The 19,641-nt window shown below is 42.9% G+C and overlaps 1 long non-coding RNA gene across 1 annotated transcript in view; it reads right to left on the bottom strand.

The window, feature by feature from the left end:
- LOC143652425 (uncharacterized) overlaps nucleotides 1-19,274 on the bottom strand; it is a 35,356-nt gene extending 16,082 nt beyond the window's left edge. Inside the window, exons 1-2 of the long non-coding RNA XR_013160649.1 lie at nucleotides 18,951-19,274; nucleotides 17,408-17,543 (exon numbers count right to left, since the gene is read on the bottom strand). This is a non-coding gene — a long non-coding RNA (uncharacterized LOC143652425). The remainder of the gene's footprint in view (nucleotides 1-17,407; nucleotides 17,544-18,950) is intronic.
- Between the last annotated feature and the right edge of the window lie 367 nt (nucleotides 19,275-19,641).

The following is a 19,641-nucleotide window of genomic DNA, read 5'->3' as shown; positions in this document are numbered from 1 at the left end:
AGTCAGTGTTTCAAAGTGGTATAAATAAAAAGAGACTCCAGGTAAAGGTAACCATTTGGGAAATCATAAATGCCAGTACTATTGTATTGTAATATTTGCTATTTAACTCTATGTCTTACTTCCTACAGCTACTGACATGCAGATGCATAACAAATAATGATAAATCTATGGTTTGAGACATATAATGCACAAAGATATAAATTGTAAAAAGTACAAATAAAGATGGGGGTGGAGAGTTCTAGGAAAAGTGTATGTGTATGCTATTGGCATCAAGTGAATATCAAAACAAATACGACTGTTATATATTTAGGGTGTTAAAGTTTAACCTCATGGTAACCACATGAAAAATATATCCAGGCAGAAATGAGAAGGCATTCAATATGGTATGATACAAAAAATCAAATAAATATAAATTTAGGCATTAACAGAAGAATTGATGGACAAAAAAGTTATGACTTACAAAGACTAACTAGTAAAATGGCATGAGAAAGTCCCATATTATCATTAGTGACTTTAAATAAGAGTAAACTCTCCAGTCAAAAGGCAGAGATTGGCAGAATGGATTAAAAAAAAAAAGCATGATCCAAACATATACTGTCTGCAAGACTCTCAACTTAAATTGAAAGACATGAGTAGGTTGAAAGTAAAAGGATGGAAAAAATATAAACCATACAAATGGTAACCCAAAGAGATCTGGGGCAGCTATACTAATTCAGATCAAATAGACTAAGTAAAAAACAGTTATGAGGGACAAAGATGGTCATTATATACTGACAAAGGGGTTAATTTAATAATAAGTACAAATATAAATATATATGCAGTGAATAGCAGAGCCCCAACATGTATGAAGCAACCACTGGCAGATTTGAAGGGGAAAATTGACGGTTCTGTATTAACGATATGAGATTTTAATACACTATTTTCAATAATGAGTGGAACAATGAGATAGAAGATCAATAAGGAAATAAAAGACTTGAACAGTACATTAAACAACTAGACCTAACAGACAAATACAGAAAACTTGACCCAACAGCAACAGAGCACAAATTCTTCTCTAATGCACTGGCATCATTCTCAAGAATAGACCATAACTTAGGTCACAAAACTAGTTTCAACAAATTAAAAAATACTGAAATTATACAAATGTATCTTCTCCAACCACTGTAGAATGAAGCTAAAAATTGATAACAGAAGGAGAAATGCAAAATTCACAAATATATGGAAATTAAAGAGCATGCTCTTAAACAACCATTGGGTTAAAGAGGAAATCACAAGGGAAATTGGGAAATACCTTGAGGTGAATGAAAATGAAAATGCAACATACCAAAACTTATGGGGAGCAGCAAGGGCAGTGCTGAGAGGGAAATTTATAGCTCTAAATGCTTACATTAAAAATGAAGAAACATTAAAATCAGTGACCTAACCTCAAAACTAGAAGAACTAGAAAAAGAAAAGTAAACCCCACCCAACCAGGACCATTCCAGCCAATCCTAAAGAACACCTAGAGCAATATATAAGATTCCACAAGGGTTCCATGCACTAGAGTAACTTTCCAGAAACCTGCCACCTCCAGATGGGTCCCTGGTCCAGATAAGCCCTGAAACCTAGCCCAGCCTCTCCAGAGCATCAGATAGTTCCGTCTCCCTACCCCATATTAGTGACAGACTCTTCCAATATCAAAAATTTAAACTTGCCATAGCCCAAACACCCCTAAAAGAGAAGTATGGAAAGATCAAAAGTGATGGTGGAGTTATACATAGAAGATAAGATTTAACAAATGAATATGAATGCTGAATCATTACATTGACATCTCTTTTAGTCTCCAGTATTTTAGAGCAGCTAGAAGTAAAAGCCTAAAATTGTGAAATTGTAACCCATGTCAAAGTCTGAAATACGTTCTACAACTAATGTGGTGCTGTGCTTTGAAATTTACAGCTTTTTGCATATATGTTATTTTCACAAAAAAGAAGGGAAAAAAAGTTGATTGTGATGATAAAAAAAATATTTAAGTCCTCTAGCCTCCTATATTCTGGAGCAGCTAGAAGGAAAAATATGAGAGGATCACATGGTAGCCCATGACAAACTCTGGGATCTGTCCTGTAACCACTTGGTGAAGAGTGCTTTGAAAACCATTGTTTTTTTATTTCATTGCTTTGTGTATATGTTATAATATACAATAAAAAAAGTTAAAATTTTAAAAATGGCAGTGAATGACTAAAAGAAGACTTCAAAGAATGGCAAGACAACTATAAAGATGACAGTCTCCCCAAGTTAATTTATAAATTTAATTTGATCTCAATTAAAAATCAGAAAAAAAAAAGTGTGTGGTACTTATAAGACATTCATGAACTATTAAGGAATTATTGTTAAAAACAAGTTTTAGCTATGTGTGATGACATTGTTTTTTTGTTTAAAAAATAATTTTTGTATTTTAGATTTCTATATTTAAATATTTGCAGATGAACTTACATATCTGGAATGTGTTTCAACATAATACGAGGACGAAACATATGAGAGTATCAATGAGAAAGATAAGTCATGAACTGATCATTGCAGTTGAGTCCTGGCCCATGAAAGTCCATTATACTATTTTACCTACGTTGATCTATGTTTGATATTTTCCATTTTAAAAAGTTAAGAAAAAAAATAAGTGACTGTTGAGAGAACTCCTGGAAGTGATGGAAATTTTCTGTGGTGGTAGTTATGTATGTACTTGTGTGTAAACTCAGAGAACTTCATATAATTAAAATGGGTGCATTTTGTTGTATGTAAATTATGTCTCAATAAAATTAACTTAAAAAAAAAGTAAAGTAAACCCCAAAGTGCACAGAAAGAAGGAAACTACAAAGATTAGTTTGTAGATTAATACAATAGAGAATTAAAAAAACAATAGAGAGAATCAACAAAACCAAAACTTAGTTATTTGAAAAGAGGAATAAAATTGGCAACCTTTAGTTAAACTAATGAAGAAATTGAGAAAGGACACAAATAGCTAAAATCGGAAATGAAAAGGGAGATATTATTATCAACTCCACTGAAATAAAAAGGACTATCAGAAGATACTATAAACAACTGTATATCAACAAATTAGATAACCTAGATGAAATAGAGAAATTCATAGGTATGCATAAACTATCTACACTGACTCAAGAAGAGATAGAAGATCTCAACAAACCAATATCTAGTAAAGAGATTGAATCAGTCAAAATCTCCCAGCAAAGAAAAGCTGAAGACCAAATGGCCTCACAGTGGAACTTCACCAAACTTTTCAAGAAGAATTAACACCAAACCTGCTCAAATTCTTCAAAAAATTTAAGAGGAAGAAACACAACTTAATTCATTCTACAGGACCAACATCACTCTCATATGAAAGCCAGATTTAAAGTAACACAAAAAAAGAAAATTACAGACCAATATCTCTTATTAATATAGGTGCAAAAATCCTCAACAAAAACACTAGCAAACCAAATCCAACAGCATAGTAATAGATTTACACACCATGGTCAAATGGATTTTATCCAGGATATGCAAGGGTGGTTGTATTAGTTTACTAATGCTGCCGTAAACCGATATGCTAAAAATGGAATGGCTTTCAAAAAGGGAACTTAATAAGTGACAAATTTACTGTTCTAAGGCCATAAATATGTCCTAACCAAGGCATCCAGTGAAAGATACCTTGGCTCAAGGAAGGGTGATCTGGGAAGGCAAGTGGGTGGCATCTGCTGGTCCTTGTTCCTGGTTCTGCTGCTTCCAGCTTCTGATACCACTGTTATCCTCTCTAAGTGTCTGTGGACATTCACTTAGCTGCTCTGGGAAAAAACTCTGGTTTACATCTCTTAGCTTAGTATCTGCTGGGCCAGAGATTTCTTCTCTTCAAGTTCTAGCTGTTCCTGTGAGTCCTTGCTTAGCATCTGGGCTCTTTCTGTCTCAATCACCAAACGTCTACATCAGCTCTATGGTTTCTTCAAAATGTTTCCCCTTTTAAAGGACTCCAGTAAACTAATCACGACCCACCTTGAATGGGTGGAGTCACATCTCTATCTAATCAAAAGGTCACACCCAAAATCGATGTGCCCCCTCTGGGAGATAATCTTATCAAAAGTTTCTACTCTACAGTATTGAATAAGGATTAGAGAAACAGCTGCCCCCACAAGATTGGATCAGGCCTAAAACATGGCTTTTCTCAGGTACATGATCGCTTCAAACTAGCACAGTGGTTTGATACAAGAAAATCAATTAATATAATATACTACAATAACAGAATGTAGGAAAAAATACATGATCATCTCAATTAATGCAACAACAAAAAAAGCATTTGACAAAACCCAGGACACTTTCTTGATAAAAATTTAGAAAACTAGGAATAGAAGGAAACTTCTTCAACATGATAAAAGGCATTGTTTTAGTATGCTAAATGCTGTCAGACTGCAATATTTCAGAAATGCAACAATTTTTTAAAAGGGGATTTACTAAGTTACAAGTTTACAGTTCTAAGGCCATAAAAATATCCAAACTAAGGCATCCAGAGAAAGGTACCTTGACTCAAGAAAGGCTGATATCTGGCACATGGGAGGGTAGTTTGCTAGTGTTTGCTGGTTTTTCCTGGTTCCGTTGGTTCTAGCTTTTGATACCAGTGGTTTCCTCTCTAAGCATCTGTGGGCCTTCACTTAGGTACTCCTGGACACAACTCTGGATTCTGGCTTGATTAGCGTCTCATGAGAAGGCACATGGCGATATTTGCTGGGCTCTGCATCTCCAAACATCCATGTCTAGGCATCTGATCTCTATGTTGGCACTCCTAGCATCTCCAAATAGCTGTGTCTCTGTCAGCTCAGCTTTCTCCAAAATGTCTCCCCTTTTAAAGGGCTCCAGTAAGCTAATTAAAACACCTTAAATGGGCAGAGTCACATCTCTATATAATCAAAAGTTCATACCCATAATTGGGTGTGTCACATCTCCATGGAAACAATCCAATCTAAAAGATACCACCCTGCAATATTAAATCAGGATTAAAGAACATGGCTTTTTGGGGGCACAACAGTTTCATGCCAGCACAGGCATCCATGAAAAACCTACAGTTAACATCATACATAATGGTGAAAGACTGAAAGCTTTCCCTCTAAAATCAGGAACAGGACAAGGATGCCCATTGTCACCATGGTTATTCAACCTTGTGCTGGAAGTTCTAGTCAGAGCAGTTGGGAAGGAAAAGAAAAGCATCCAAATTGGAAAGGAAGAGTTAAACTTTCCCAATTTGCAGATGACATGATCCTATATATAGAAAACCCTACAAAATCCATAACACAATTCCTACAGTTAGTAAATGAATTCAGCAAAGTAGTGGGTTATAAGATCAGCAACCCAAAATCAGCAGTACTTCTATACAAGAGCAATGAATAATTGGAAGAAGAAATCAAGAAAAATATTCCATTTACAAAAGCAACTAAAAGAATAAAAATTCTCGGACTAAATCTAATCAAGGATGTAAAGGATTTGTACACAGAAAACTATAAAATATTGCTTAAAAAAATCAAAGACACTTAAATAAATAGAAAACCATTTGTACTCATGGATTGGAAGACTAAATATTGTTAAGATGTCAATTCTCTGCAAAGCAATTTACAGATTCAATGCAAATTCTAATCAAAATTCCAATACCTTTATTTGCAAAAATGGAAAAGCCAATCACCAAGTTTATGTGGAACAATAAGGAGCCCCAAATACACAAAACCATCTTGAAAAAGAAGAAAAATGTAGGAGGACTCACATTTTTCAATTTTAAAACTTATTACAAAGCCACAGTAATCAGAACAGCATGGTAGTGGTACAAAGACAGACGTAAAATCCAATGGAATTGAATTGGGAAATCAACCCTAAATTTATAGCCAACTAATTTTATTTATTTATTTATTTATTTATTTATTTATTTATTTATTTATTTATTATTATTTTTGCATGAGTGGGCACCAGGAATCAAATCTGGGTCTCTGGCATGGCAGGCAAGAATTCTGCCACCAAGCCACCATCACACCAACCCAACTAATTTTTGAGATGGGGACAAACACCACTCAATTGGGAAAGAACAGTCTCTTCAACAAGTGGTGCTGGGAAAACTATATCTCCATTTGCAAAAGAAAGAAAGTGGACCCCTACCTCATACCACATACAAAAATCAACTCAAAATCGATCAACAACATGAATATAAGAGCCAGAACTATCAAACTCCCAGAAAAAAACATAAGGAAGCTTCTTCAAGACCTTGTGTTAGGCAATGATTTCTTAGACTTTACATCCAAAGCACAAGCAACAAAAAATAAAATGATAAAACAAATGGGACAGCATAAAAATTAAAAATATTGTGTACCAAAGGGCTTTATAAACGTAAAATAACAAACTACACAATAGGAGAAAATATTTTGAAATCACAAATCCAATATAGATTTAACATCCAGAATATATAAAGAAACCCTTCAACTCAACAGCAAAAGGTAAACAACCCAATTTAAAAACAGACAAGAGAGTTGGATAGATATTTCTCCAAAGAAGTATATAAATGGCCAGAAAGCATACGAAAAGATGTTCAACATCATTAGCTGTTAGGAAAATAAAAATCAAAACTGCAATGAGATATCATTTCATACCCACTAGAATGGCTACTATTCAAAAAGAACAAACAAACAGAAAATTACAAGTGTTGAAGAGGATATGGAGTAATAGGAACACTCATTCACTGCTGGTGGGAATGTAAAATGGTGCAACTGCTGTGGAAAACAGTGTGGCAGTTCCTAGGAAGCTAAGTATAGAGTTGGCCATGTGACCTGGCAATCCCACAAAAAGGTATTTACCCAAAGGAATTGAAGCAGATATTTGCATACCAACTTCATACTGGTATTATTCACAATTGCCAAAAGATGGTAGCAACCCAAGTGTCCATCAACAGATGAATGGATATACACCCAAGGAATATTATTCAGCCATTAAAAGGAATGAATTTCTGGGCAGGCCAGAATTCTCACCTGCCATGCTGGAGACCTGGGTGTGATTCCCAGTGCCTGCCCATGTTAAAAAAAAAAAAAAAAGAAAGAAAGAAATGAATTTCTGATACATGTGACAACATAGATGGCCATTGAGGACATCATGTTGAGTGAAATGGGCCACACACAAAAGGACAAGTATTGTATGATCTCCCCAATATGAAATAATTAGAGTAGGCAAATTCATAGAGTCAGAATCTAGAATATAGGTTACAGGGACCAGGGAGGTAGGGAGTGGGGTGGTGGTGATTAAGAATAGGGAGTGAAGGCTTAAAATGCACGGAGTTTCTATTTTGAATGATGGACATATTTTGGTAACAGATGGTGGTGATGGCAGCACAACATTGTGAACATAAAAGCACTGAAATATATGTTTGAATGTGGTAAAAAGGGAAATGTTAGCTTATATATATGGTACTAGAATAGCTATTTTTAAAAAATCCATGGAACTGCATAACACAATGATGCCTAAGTTGAACCACAGACTAAAGTTAATTGTACAATTATAAAAATATGCTGTCAACAGTTGTGACAAATGCTCCACACCAATGCAAGTTGTTATTGGGTTGTATATGGGAATCCTGTATTTACATAGTTGTTCTGTAAACCCACAACTTCTCTAAAGATAAGGAAAAAGAATAGGTCGGATTAAATTTTTTTTTGAAAAGCCATCCTTGTGGATGTGAGGTATCTTATTGTGGTTCTGACTTAGCATTTCCCTAGAGGCTCATTAGATTGAACATCTCTTTAGAAAGGTTTGTTGGACTTTCTAAATCTTCTTTGGAGAAATGTCCATTCATAACTTTTGTTGGGCAAGTTTTTTTTAACCCCTCTGAGCTTCAGTTCCCTCCTCGGTGAGATGGGGGTAATGACAGTCTCATCTACACACAGGATACGTAAAGCTCTTGGATCCGTGTCTGGCACGTGAGAAGCCCTGTGTAAGCCACAGCTGTTGGCATTATTTTACTGTTGTTAATCTTGATGTTGGAAGGGTTGGAGGAGCCCAGGAATCCGTGTCTTTGAGTGAGGCTGCACTGGGGGAAAGCATCCTGAAACCTACCATCCCGTAGAAGCCCTAGCCTTGGAAGCCTGCATCAGCGGGGTCAGGCACTGGAGGCATGAGCCAGCCCCAACACCCAGACTCCATGCTGCCAGGAAGTGGTTTGGGTTTTGTCTGACATGTGTTCTGAGTGATCAGAAGCAAGCCTTCTCAGACTCCTGCCCGCAAATAGCCTCCCTCCCTGTTCCCCCAACAGGAAGTGAAACTACTGTCACGTCCTGGGCAGGCCCTGCTGAGGCCAAGACCTCCCTCTGGAGTGGTCAGCAGGGATGGACTTGGGCTCTGGAAGGGCAGACCCCGCAGAGGGGTCTGGGTCCCAGCTGGTGTGGGGACCATGAGCCATGGGTCCTGTCTGCCCCTGGGAATTCCCAGTCCTAGTGGGAGAAGGTTCTGGGCTGGGCTGGAAGAGGGGAGCACCCATGCACTGCCTGTCTGCCCTCTTTGCTGAGGCAGCTGCCCTGAGCTTTCATGAAGACTGGACCTGCATGTGGTTCCAAGGGCCGCTTGCTCTGCCTGAGCTGGACCCAGCCCCATCTCTAAGCCTTGGCCTGGTGACCCTGGCTAGGCTGTGGGTCAGTGGTCATGGCCACTCTTGCTGCCCCTCTTGAGAAGCCAGGACAAGGCACTGGCTAAGGCTTCCTGACCCCCAAGTCATTTCACTTCCCACCTGGAGCCCAAGCTGTGAGGGCTGGGGGTGGGGGTGGCCATGGGGGTCTGATACCTTCAGAGCCCCAGTCCAACCCTGCACAGTGAGCTCTTAAGTTGTCCAAAAACCTTCTCTGAATAACCTTATCAGTTGAGACAACCATAAATCCTTCCTATCTGCTCCAGCCTGGCCCCACAAAAATAGAGCCAGTGATTAGAACCTTCCAGAGCCACCAAGGCTACGCCCTCCGAGATAATACTGGAGAGACATTCCATTACCGGTGAGCGAGCTTTTCCTGGCCGACTCGATCTTTAAAAATATTGCAAGAAATTTATTTTGGGTTCTGTAATTTAGTGAAACATTTGTGAGAAGAAATGCGTCACAGCGTCTTTTAAAAAGTCATAAAAATACCCATCCCCCTTTCACTCAGCCAGCCCATGGCTGACAGTGAAGTAGAAGGAAATACTTCAAAGGAAGAGGAAAAACCCTCTGCAGTGTTTAACATCTAATCCTGGAAATAGGCTCAAGCCAAACCCCAGAAGAATGGCTACTGATTTAATGCCACTTCATATTGCTGTTAAAAATGATGTCTATTTCACGTGGATAAATAAATAATGAGCGACAGGGGAACATAACTGGTGTGTGCTGATGGTGACATGGAAAGTACCTGCCTGTGACCGAGAAGAAGCTGACGTTTTAGGATGGTGGGATGACAAATGATTTTCCATCTCCTTTCCCCTCTCTCTGGTTTCTCTACCCACCCCTCACCTACCCTTCTTTTATATAAGACGATCAGGTTTTCTGCCTGTCCCCAGAAGTGGTGCCTCTCTCCACAGGAGAGAGTGAAATCCCTTCCCAGCTTTCCTCCTAGGCTTCCAAACCCTTGCTTCTCCTCCCAGCCTCTATGGAGTCCAAAACCACAACCAGATGACGTCATCATCACAGTCATCAAAACCCAGAGCCAAGCTGAACACCCTCCTCCACTCGGAAGGCCTTCGATGAGTCAACTTTCCCCATGGTCCTTCCCCGGGCCCCCAGCTACAGCGAGATCCATCACCCAACAGCGGCAAATACAGTCATTCTTAGATATGCCCTTGGGAGAGACTTCCAGTCACTCACTGAGGTCCCCTCCTCCCCAGGAAAGATCTCAAAGGACAAGTCACATACTTGGTTGTCTGAGGATTAAAGGCCAGTCCAAGGATGGGAAAGCACTTTTAGATAGAAACTGAAATTCTAGCCTAACAGAGAAAGTGCTCAAGAGTGGACAGAGTCTGAGAAAAGAGGGGTGCTGGCAGGGTGCAGCAGGGCAGGTATCTCCTGGGTGTCCCCTGGGCTCATTCTGGCCTAGGGAGGCTGGGGTTGCACTGGCTGCTTATCAGGAAGACAGAAGGCCTTAGAATCTGGGCATTGATCTTTGACCTTGAGCGAGTTACTCAAATAACTGAACCACGTCTGCACCTGTGTCAAGGTCAGTTAGAGAACTCAGCTAAGGAAGGATTCTCAAGCACATAACAAAACAAAAAAAGCCCCAACCTTTGAGAAAAGATTAACTGGAAACTCATTACATTTATGAAATATTTGTTATCAAAAGATATCATAAAGAGGGAAAACACAAGTCGCATCCTAAAAATTCTGACAAAAATTATAATGAACACAGAATGAGTACTCAAAATATAAAAAGGACTCCTTCGACTCAATGTGAAAAAGATAAACAACACAGTAGAAAAATGAGCCAAAGACTGGAAAAAGGCATTGACAAAAGAAGAAACTTGAATTATGATGAAATGAAAAGGCGCTCAACCTCTAATGCAGTTTGATGGCAGCTGATGAAGGCGAATATACATCTGCTCTCAGAAAGAGCAAATCCACCATAAGAGGTAGAGAAAACGCATGCATTGGTCACAAGGAGACAGAAACAAGCATATTCACGGTAGCATTATGCAAGAACCCAAACACAGGCAATGGTACAAACAACTTGTAAAAGTAGACCAAATTATTTTTTAAATATGGTACATTCATTCAGTGTAATCCAACACTCATTAAATGGATAAATAAATAATTTTGAGGAAAATAACAGGGGAGTCCCAGAATTAAAAAAAAACTTTAATCCACTTTATATAGAAGTACAAAAATTTAAAAATTGCCTAATGCATTATTTGAGATGCACACTTACGTAGATGAAAGGGGCCTGCAGTTTCTTTCATTACTATCGCTTCTATTTAAATTGTACCTATAATGATGTTTGCACAGTGTAATCCATTGTGCTGTTTCTAATAGCAAAAAATTGAAACAACTTGAGTTCATCAATAGGGACTGGTTCATTACAGTTCACTGAACCAAAGTAAAACAAAAACAACTTTCCAAAAGAAAGCTTCTACATGAACAAATCTTCAGGATATATTGATAAGTAGAGAAATGAAAAAATAAAAATAACAACCACAAAAAAAAAAAAACAAGGAATAGAACAGGACACATGGCCTGGCTTCCTTTTTTATTGAAAAGGAGGAAAATAAGAAAATATATTCTCACTTGCTAGTCCTTGCCTGCTCCGGCCCTTGCAGGAACCACCTGCCTCAGTCCCAGTTCACACCTCCTGCCCTGGCATGACTTAACTGCACCCTCTTTTGCTCTCTGCAAAGTTGTGGTTTGAACGATAAATCACACGGGTCATCCTAATCAAAACTGGCATCTCCTTCGCCCTGAGCACACAGCCAGACTACAGTTCTCAGTCTCCACGACAGTTAGGTTTGGCCCTGAGACCAAGTTCTGGCCAATAAAATGTTAAGTGGAAGTTATGTTATGACTCTCAGGACTGACTTGCAAATACTCTGCCTTGCAAGAGCTGCCAAGCTTGTTCTGCTCCAGCTGGCCACATGCCAATGCCTGGGACAACCTTGGAAGGAAGCCCTGAGCTGGAGATGGCCGCGCTCCTGGCAGCCTGGGTCCCTGAATCACTGTCTGGAACACAACCTCTCCCTGCTCAGCCTCGACTGACCTGGACAGCTTCGGACTTGCAGGTGAGTAGAAATAAACTAAGGATGAACAACTACACCATAAGATGTGCAGAAAAACTTCTGTTGTGTTTGAGCCATTAGGCATTTGGGGACTATTTGTTAGAGCAATAACCCTTACGAATACAATTACTTTCTTATTAAAAAAGCAAATAAGTGTACTATATATATATTTTTTCAATTTTATTATGGTAAAATATACACAACATGAAATTTGTGATTTTAATCATTTTTGAGTGTACAGTTCAGTGGCATGAGTTCCATCCACAATGTTGTGCAACCCTCACCACTATTTCCAAACTTTTTCATCACCCCAAACAGAAGCTTTGTACCCATTAAGCAATAACTCCCTGTTCCCCCTTCCCCCACACTGGGTAACCTCTAATCTACTTTCCATCTCTTTGAATTTGTCTGTTCTGGATATTTTGTATAAGTGGAACCGTGCAATATTTGTCCTTTGGTGTCTGGCTTCTTTCACTCAGTATAATAATGTTTCCAAGGTTCATCCACATTGTAGTGTGTATCATGACCTCATTCCTTTTCAGGACTGAATAATATTCCATTGCATGTATGCACCACATTTTATTTATTCATTCATCTGTAAGTGGACGCTCGGGTTGTCTCTGCCTTTTGTCTACTGTGAATAATGCTGCTATGGACATTGGTGTTCAAGTATCTGTTTGAATCCCTGTTTTCAGTTCTTTGGGGAAATTCTCTCTTCTGGGGTGGAGGGAAAGTGTGCACTGCGGGGGCAAAGGGGTGGGGCAAAGGAGCGTGTGTGCATGAGAAGCAGAGCCCATCTTTCCCGCCTCTAACGTGCAGCTTCTAACCCTGGGCTGCAGGAGCCCTGGTGCCCGGATCCCGCCAGGCACTGAGTGAGAATCATCTGCACTAGGGCTGCAGGCACCATCAGGGCCTTCCCCGGCTTCCTCGGGCCAGCCCCGCCCCTCGCTGTGGTCTTCTGCTGAAGGTGACGCCCAGTCTGCCCTAGGGACTCAACCACACAGCCACCACTCACCTAGAAGAAGATCTGTGGCTCTGGGAGGAGGGGGCCGAGATCTGGGGAATCAACTGCCTCCACTCTTAATCCCTCCCCCTCCATCTTAATCCCTCCCCGCTCCACTCTTAATCCCTCCTCCCTTTATTCTTAGTCCCATTCCCCTCCAATTATTAAAGAAATAAGTGTTTTTGTAGGGGGTTGGGAAAATAAAACATTTAAATTCAAAGAAGAAAATTAAGACGTCCCCCAGTCCCACCCGACCCCCACCCCCAGGAATAACCACTGTGTTTTCACTTGGCTGTGAGTATTTCTGTGTCCTGAGATCGCCCCCAGGCAAATCCCTCAATTCTAGGTGTTTCCCCGGGACATCCCCCCTCTGACACTTTCTGATTCCCTGAAGGCTGGCTTCTCTCTCCCAGCTCAAGAGCAAGCAGAGACAGTCTCAAAGGAGCAAGAACATGAAACAGAGTTTTGTGTGCGTGTGGGACCAGGGTGCCTGTCAGCTCCCCCGTAGGGAGAAGGAGAGACGAGCCAGCTGAGGGGAAGAGAGGGGAGACCCAGGGCTCAGGATGGTGGGGAAGGCCTCCATCTCGCTGCCCAAGAGTCCCGGGCCCTGCTAGGGGGCTGGGGGTGAAGGGACCAGATGGAAGCAGAGAACTTCTGGGGACTCGCCCTCAGAAAGGCTGTGGTGAATGCATGACTCTACGAAACCCCCACATCTCTACGGCCGGAAGCCTCCGTCTTAGTCTCCTGGGGCTGCTGTAACAAGTACCACCAGCCTTGGTCACCCACTCAGTGCCAAACACTCGGGGAACTTAACATAATGGATATTTAGTGTCTCACAGTTCTGGAGGCCAGAAGTCCGAAATCAAGGTGTCCATGGGACCGTGCTCCCTCTGAAACCTGAGGAAGAGAATCCCTTCTTGGCGCTCCCAGCTTCCAGCATTTGCCAGCAGCCCTTGGCGTTCTTCAGTCTCTGCCTTCTCTGCCTTCGCTGGACTTTCTCCCAGTGTCTCACTCTCTGCTCAAATTGCCTCTTCCTTAAGGACGCCGGTCTTACTGGATCAGGGCCCAAGCTAACCCAGTTTGGTTCATATCTTCAAAGACCCTTTTTCCAAAGAAGTTCACATTCAGGGAACCAGGGGGTTAGGACTTGAACATGTCTTTTGGGGGCACACAATTCAATCCCTAACACCCTTTTTCTCACCAGGCTATGACCGGTTGTAGGTGGATTAATTGAAAAGGATGGTTAAAGTGGAGAATCATAAAATAAAGCTAGTCTCATAATTTAAAGCTTTTAACTAAAAACACATTTAACTACCCTTTGATGTAGGTTCAAGGCCTTTTATTTGAGAATGAGTCACCCAGTGGAATCCATCCACTTTTTTTTGGTATAAATCATATCTGTTATGCTCCATCTATGATTGCCAGCTTGGTTTTCCACAAAGTGGGGCAAGAACTTTGAGACACATGTGAGGACAAGAGGGCAGCATCTCCTGGGACTGGTTTTTCCTCAGTGCTTTACAGCTGTCTTAACCCCCTTTATGTTGACGGCAGTTTGTGTAAACAGACCTCAAGCATTTCCAAAGCATCCAACTTATATTTTAGAGAAACAAAAATCTGCTATTACCCTCAAATCTCATTGGTTTATACCTATTTAACTAAACTATATCATTATTATAACAAGTGCAACTGTCATAAACGAGTGTGGGAGTAGACCCAGAGACTGTGGGGGGTGGGTACAGCCCGTTTTATAGAGGGACCGGGGAGCCCCGTTCACGGGTCAGCTGGGGAAGGAGGTCAGTGACAACCTGAGCACATCTGCCTTGGTTACCGAATCAGGAGCTTTCTCAATGCCAACACTCTCAGACAATAATCTTGCCATTGGTTGAAAAAAAAAGAATCAAACCATATTAAAGGAAATAGGCTGTAAGTGTCCCCACCTTCTCTAGGCCCCCAGTTCCTTTTCCCAGAAGCGACTAAAAACCGCTACCAGTTTCTTCCCGACAGATACAATCACATCTATTCAACACATGTGCTCACCACTTTTTTCACTTAGCATTTGTCATGTATGCAGTTTTCCCAGCAGCCTATTTCTTCCCTCTTAGGGAAGGGCATAGCAGCTTCTTATGCCCTGCTCCTCTGGGCAGACCTCCAGGACTGCACGGGTATCTGCCTTTATAACCCTCGGTCCCCTGTGCTGGTTTGAAATGTGTGTGTCCCCTAGAAAAGCCATGTGTTAATCCTAATCCCATTTTGTAAAGGCAGCTGTTTCTTCTAATCCCTATTCAGTATTCTATGTTTGAAACTGTAATTAGATCATCCTCCTGGAGATGTGACTCAATCAAGAGTGGTTGTTAAACCGGATTAGGTGGAGGCATGTCTCCACCCATTCAAGTGGGGCGTGATTCATTTATGGGAATCCTAGAAAAGAGGAAACATTTAGGAGAAAGTGAAAGATTCAGAGAGAGCACAGAATGCTGCAGCACCACGAAGCAGAGTCCACCAGCCAGTGGTTTGGAGATGAAGAAGGAAAACGCCTCCTGGGGGGCTTCATGAAACAGGAAGCCAGGAGAGAAAGCTAGCACATGACACCGTGTCCGCCATGTGCCCTACAAGATGAGAGAGAAGCCCGGACTGTGTTCACCATGTGCCTTTCCAGATGAGAGAGAAACCCTGACCACGTTCACCATGTGCCTTCTTACTTGAGACCCTGAACTTTATCGGCCTTTTTGAATGAAGGTATCTTTCGCTGGATGCCTTTCATTGAACATTTCTATAGACTTGATTTAATTGGGACATTTCCACAGCCTACAAACAGTTAACTTGCAACTTATTAAAGTCCCTTTTTAAAAGCCATTCCGTTTCTGGTATATTGCATTCTGGCAGCTAGCAAACTAGAACATGCCCACTCTGTGTCCCCAGGACTGTGAGCCCTTGAGGGCAGCTGGCTGGGTGTTACCATCTTTGTTCCCTGAGTGTTGGGCACTGAGTGGGTGACCAAGAGGGAACTGGAGGGAGCCAGACATCTGGGTGGCTCAACCAAATGAGGGGTAATAACCCCCAGGTCCCCAGAGACAGGGGGAGTCCCCAGCGCTGTGGTCCAGTGCCTTCTGCTCCCATTCCAGCAGTGGGAAAGAGAAATAGCCAGACATGCTCCCCACTGAAAGATATGATGTTGATTGATTCCCAACTACATGGCTGTCACCAGAGATGATCTCATTCATTCCTCCCAACTATAAAGTATAACTGTTTCTATTTTACAGACAAGAAAACTGAGGCTCAGAGAAACAAAGCACCATGCTCAAAGGTTCCCATAGCTGACCCAGATCAGCCTGGAGTAGATGCTTCTCCCCACCCCTCAAAATGCAGATGGACATGGAGCCTGCAAAGGGGAGCTGGTGAGTGTCAGGTTGGACCACTTCACTCTATGAATGGAGAAAGACAGCCGATCATGAGTGACACGTTCACAGCAATGGGTGATGGGAAGCCATGTCCCTCCTGGGACCAGGTCCCAGGCTCTGCCCCTTCCCAGTGCCCTGAACTGTATCCCTCATAGGGTTCAGCTTCATCACCGCAGCTGGGCTCCTTGATCCTCCACTTGTATTAGAACTATCGTTCTTAAGTCAGATGGCTGTTCAGAAGGTTACATGAAATAATTCATGTAAAGGGCTTAGACTTACTAAGCCCTCCATAAAGGTTATTATTAGCTTTATTATTATAATAGATTCCACACTTTGGGGCTTCCTTCTTAGGCTGGGCTGTAGAGGTTGCAGGCACTTCAAAGCATCAGAAGCAGGGCTCGGGCACAGCTGGGGAAATGGGACATACACATCCTCCAAATTAACAGCCTAAGTATGAAACCAGAGATCAAAACAGCTCCAGTTAAGCAATGAAAAGCGCCATGCATCACCTGACAGATGTGTAGTTCATAAGAACTTGCTCCATCATACTTGGGTGCGAGAAATTTTTCTTTGTTTTTAAATGAAAAGTCCTAAACTTAAAAAAAAAATTCACCTTTGAGCAAGCGATTCAGGAACCCATCCCTATCGTGAAAGTGCAGTACCACACAAGCATGGGGAACAGGTCTCCCTGCACCCCGACCATGCTGTCCTCTGCTCCCCTCCCCAGTGCCATTTGTCACCGTCTATAAATCCCACTCCCCAGTTGCCAAGAAATTCAACCTCAGCTGTTCAGAGTCATATAGGACCTGATCTGGGCAATTTGGGAAAAGCCTGGGCCTTTGGACACTGAGCTGCCACCCAGGCCTGTGCCGATGGTGAGGGATCAATGAAACCAGGTCCCTCACCAAACTGGGAACTACAGGTTGCTCCAGCACCCATCCCTTCCTCTCTCTCGGGGTGGTCCAAGCTCCAGGGCTGGGTCATGCTCCTATGCACTTCCAACACCACCCCCACTGACCCAAAGCACCAGCCTCCATCCTATTCCCCCCAGTGACCCAGCCCCTCCAGGGCTACAAAGATCAGTGGCCCTCCCGTGGGAAGGGCTCAGCCCTTCCAGTCACCTGGAGTCGGCTTCCCTTTCCTGGGATGGAGGTGGGAAACCCTCTGGAGAACACACAGCTGCAAAAGGAAAATGTCACACCCTCAAAACCAACAACAATATGACACCAGGTCATTTTTCATACTCACTCACCTTTTGACACCTTCCCTCCGAAAGCCTCTGGGGAGCCCCATGTTCTTTGGTTGGGACCAAGCTGTGCCCAAGGCTGCTCGGAAGATGTGGGCGGAAGATGTTCTCTCTGGCTGCCCCAGGGACCTTGTGTGTGGGCCTGGGTACAGAAAAGAGATGCTGGATGTCCATAGCATCCAGAGCAACCACACACATACTAAGTTCACAGCAGCCAAACACATACACAAAAGACAAGGGTACTGTTTATCTGAATGACTCACCCTGTTACACAAGGTACAGACAGTAAGAGATCTTAAAATGTTCTTATGGGACAGGGTGGGCCAGTGGTTAGAAATTAGAACACCTGGGAAATCCTCCTCCCACCCCTTGACTACTGGAGTTACCTAGAGGGAGCAGCTCTGCAGGCCAGACATGAAAGAAAAGGGCAGATCTGAGTTGAGTTGGGATGAAAAGCAGAAGGACAGAAGGAGGGACAAATAGAAGGATGGATGAAAGAATTGGGAAGGGGGATTTGCAGGAGACAGGATTTTTCTGTAACAAGTGACAGAAACCCAAATAGGACCAGCAAAGGCAAAAAGGCAATCTATTGGCTTATGTAAACTGAAAGGTCCAGAGGTGGGTTGGTTTCAGGTATGGCTGGATCCAGGGACTCAAACGTTGATCTTATTCTTTCACTTATATTCTCTCTACACTTCCTTATCTCAACAAACCTTACATTTGTGTGTCGAGCTTTTTTTTTCTTCCTGCAAATGGATTATGCTGTCAAGGAAGAGGCCTCCAGTAGCCCAGGCTTATGTCATCCTAGCTTGGCAAACCAAGCAGAAAGACATTTTTCTCAGAGCCATACAGAAAACCTGATTTGCTTGGATCAAATGCTTGTCCCTGGGCCAACCCCTGATGCTAGTGGGAGCACTACGATTGGGCAAGCTTGGGCCCTCTGTCAAATGATGTGGCCAGGAGGGAGAGGACACCACAACCTACAGTCCCACTAGAACTATCTAGGTAGGAGAAGGACGAGATGGCTCTCGTGCAGAAAAGGAAAAGTCTGTCTGTGGCAGCAGCCCAGGTTGTTGAAACGGTATAAACGAAAGGCCAGAAGATGGAAACATCCAGCTAGAGCAAAGCATTCTTGCTTAGAGAAGCAGATGAGCTGGAAAAGGAGCCAGGGTCAGCCTGCAGAGAGAAGGCCCTGGACACCCTGCAGGGAGTTCAAACTCTAGATCACCTGGACATCGAGTTAGACTTTCAGATCCTGGCGTCCCACCCCTAGAGGCTCTGATTCCCAAGTCCATGATGGGACCTGGGGCGGGCTGATCTTTCAGCAGTACTCCAGGCAAATATGAGATATGCTGCAGTTCAAGAAGCAGGGCTTTAGACTATAGGGAGCCGTGAAAGGCTTCGGAGCAGGATTGTGGCAGGATGCAGGTGGAAGTTTATGCAGAGACGTGCCGAGAGTGTTCTAGAGCCATCCTGTCAATATGGCTAAGAGGATTAAAGAGGAGCCAAATAATGAAGGGGACAGGGTGAACAATTTCAGGAGACGTACCGGACAGAAACCAGTTGATCTCCAGGCCGTCTCCAGCCAGCCAACAGCCCTTCCCCCTCATCTCCTTAAAGGAAGGGCATTCGGCAGCTCTCCCGGAGTCACCCTGACTCTAGGTGTCTCACAGCAGGACCATCTGCAGACACAGAAAGAGAAGCTTCTTCCGCTGAAGGAAACCAGCCGGCGTCCCTGGGACCTGGCCAGGGCTGGAATCCAAGCCTCAGAGAGCCCAGCTGGGACAAAGGCCTCCACACTGTCCCAGCCAGGAGGGAAACGAGAAACCCTCGCTGGGAACCATGTGGCTCTGCTCCCAACCCTCTTGCAGCAAATGACTGCTTATCGTTCAGGAAGATAGGCTTCAAGGACAAGCCACAGCCAGGGCCCTTGCCAGGGTCACCGGGGGCAGCAAGGGGAGACAGCCCAGCATCTGCGGAAGGAAGGCAGGCATGCGTCCAGGCCCTGAGGACAAGCCTTTGCCAGGCAAGATAAAGAGATTGATTTCTCAAGGGCGGCTCTCTGTATTCTGACCTCTTTCCAAGGCTCAAAACCAGCTCTATGCAGAACAATAAAGCAGGGGGGAGCTCTCAGGCCCCAGAGGCTGGCTCCTTCCTCTCTTCTCTCCTTTCAGGTCCCATCCTCCCTTCTTCAACTTGAGTCCAGAGCCTATCTACATGGGGCTGGGGGGTGGTTGGAT

This window comes from Tamandua tetradactyla, chromosome 12 (genome assembly GCF_023851605.1).
Source record: "Tamandua tetradactyla isolate mTamTet1 chromosome 12, mTamTet1.pri, whole genome shotgun sequence".
NCBI lineage: Eukaryota > Metazoa > Chordata > Mammalia > Pilosa > Myrmecophagidae > Tamandua > Tamandua tetradactyla.
This window is presented reverse-complemented; position numbering and strand designations above follow the sequence as displayed.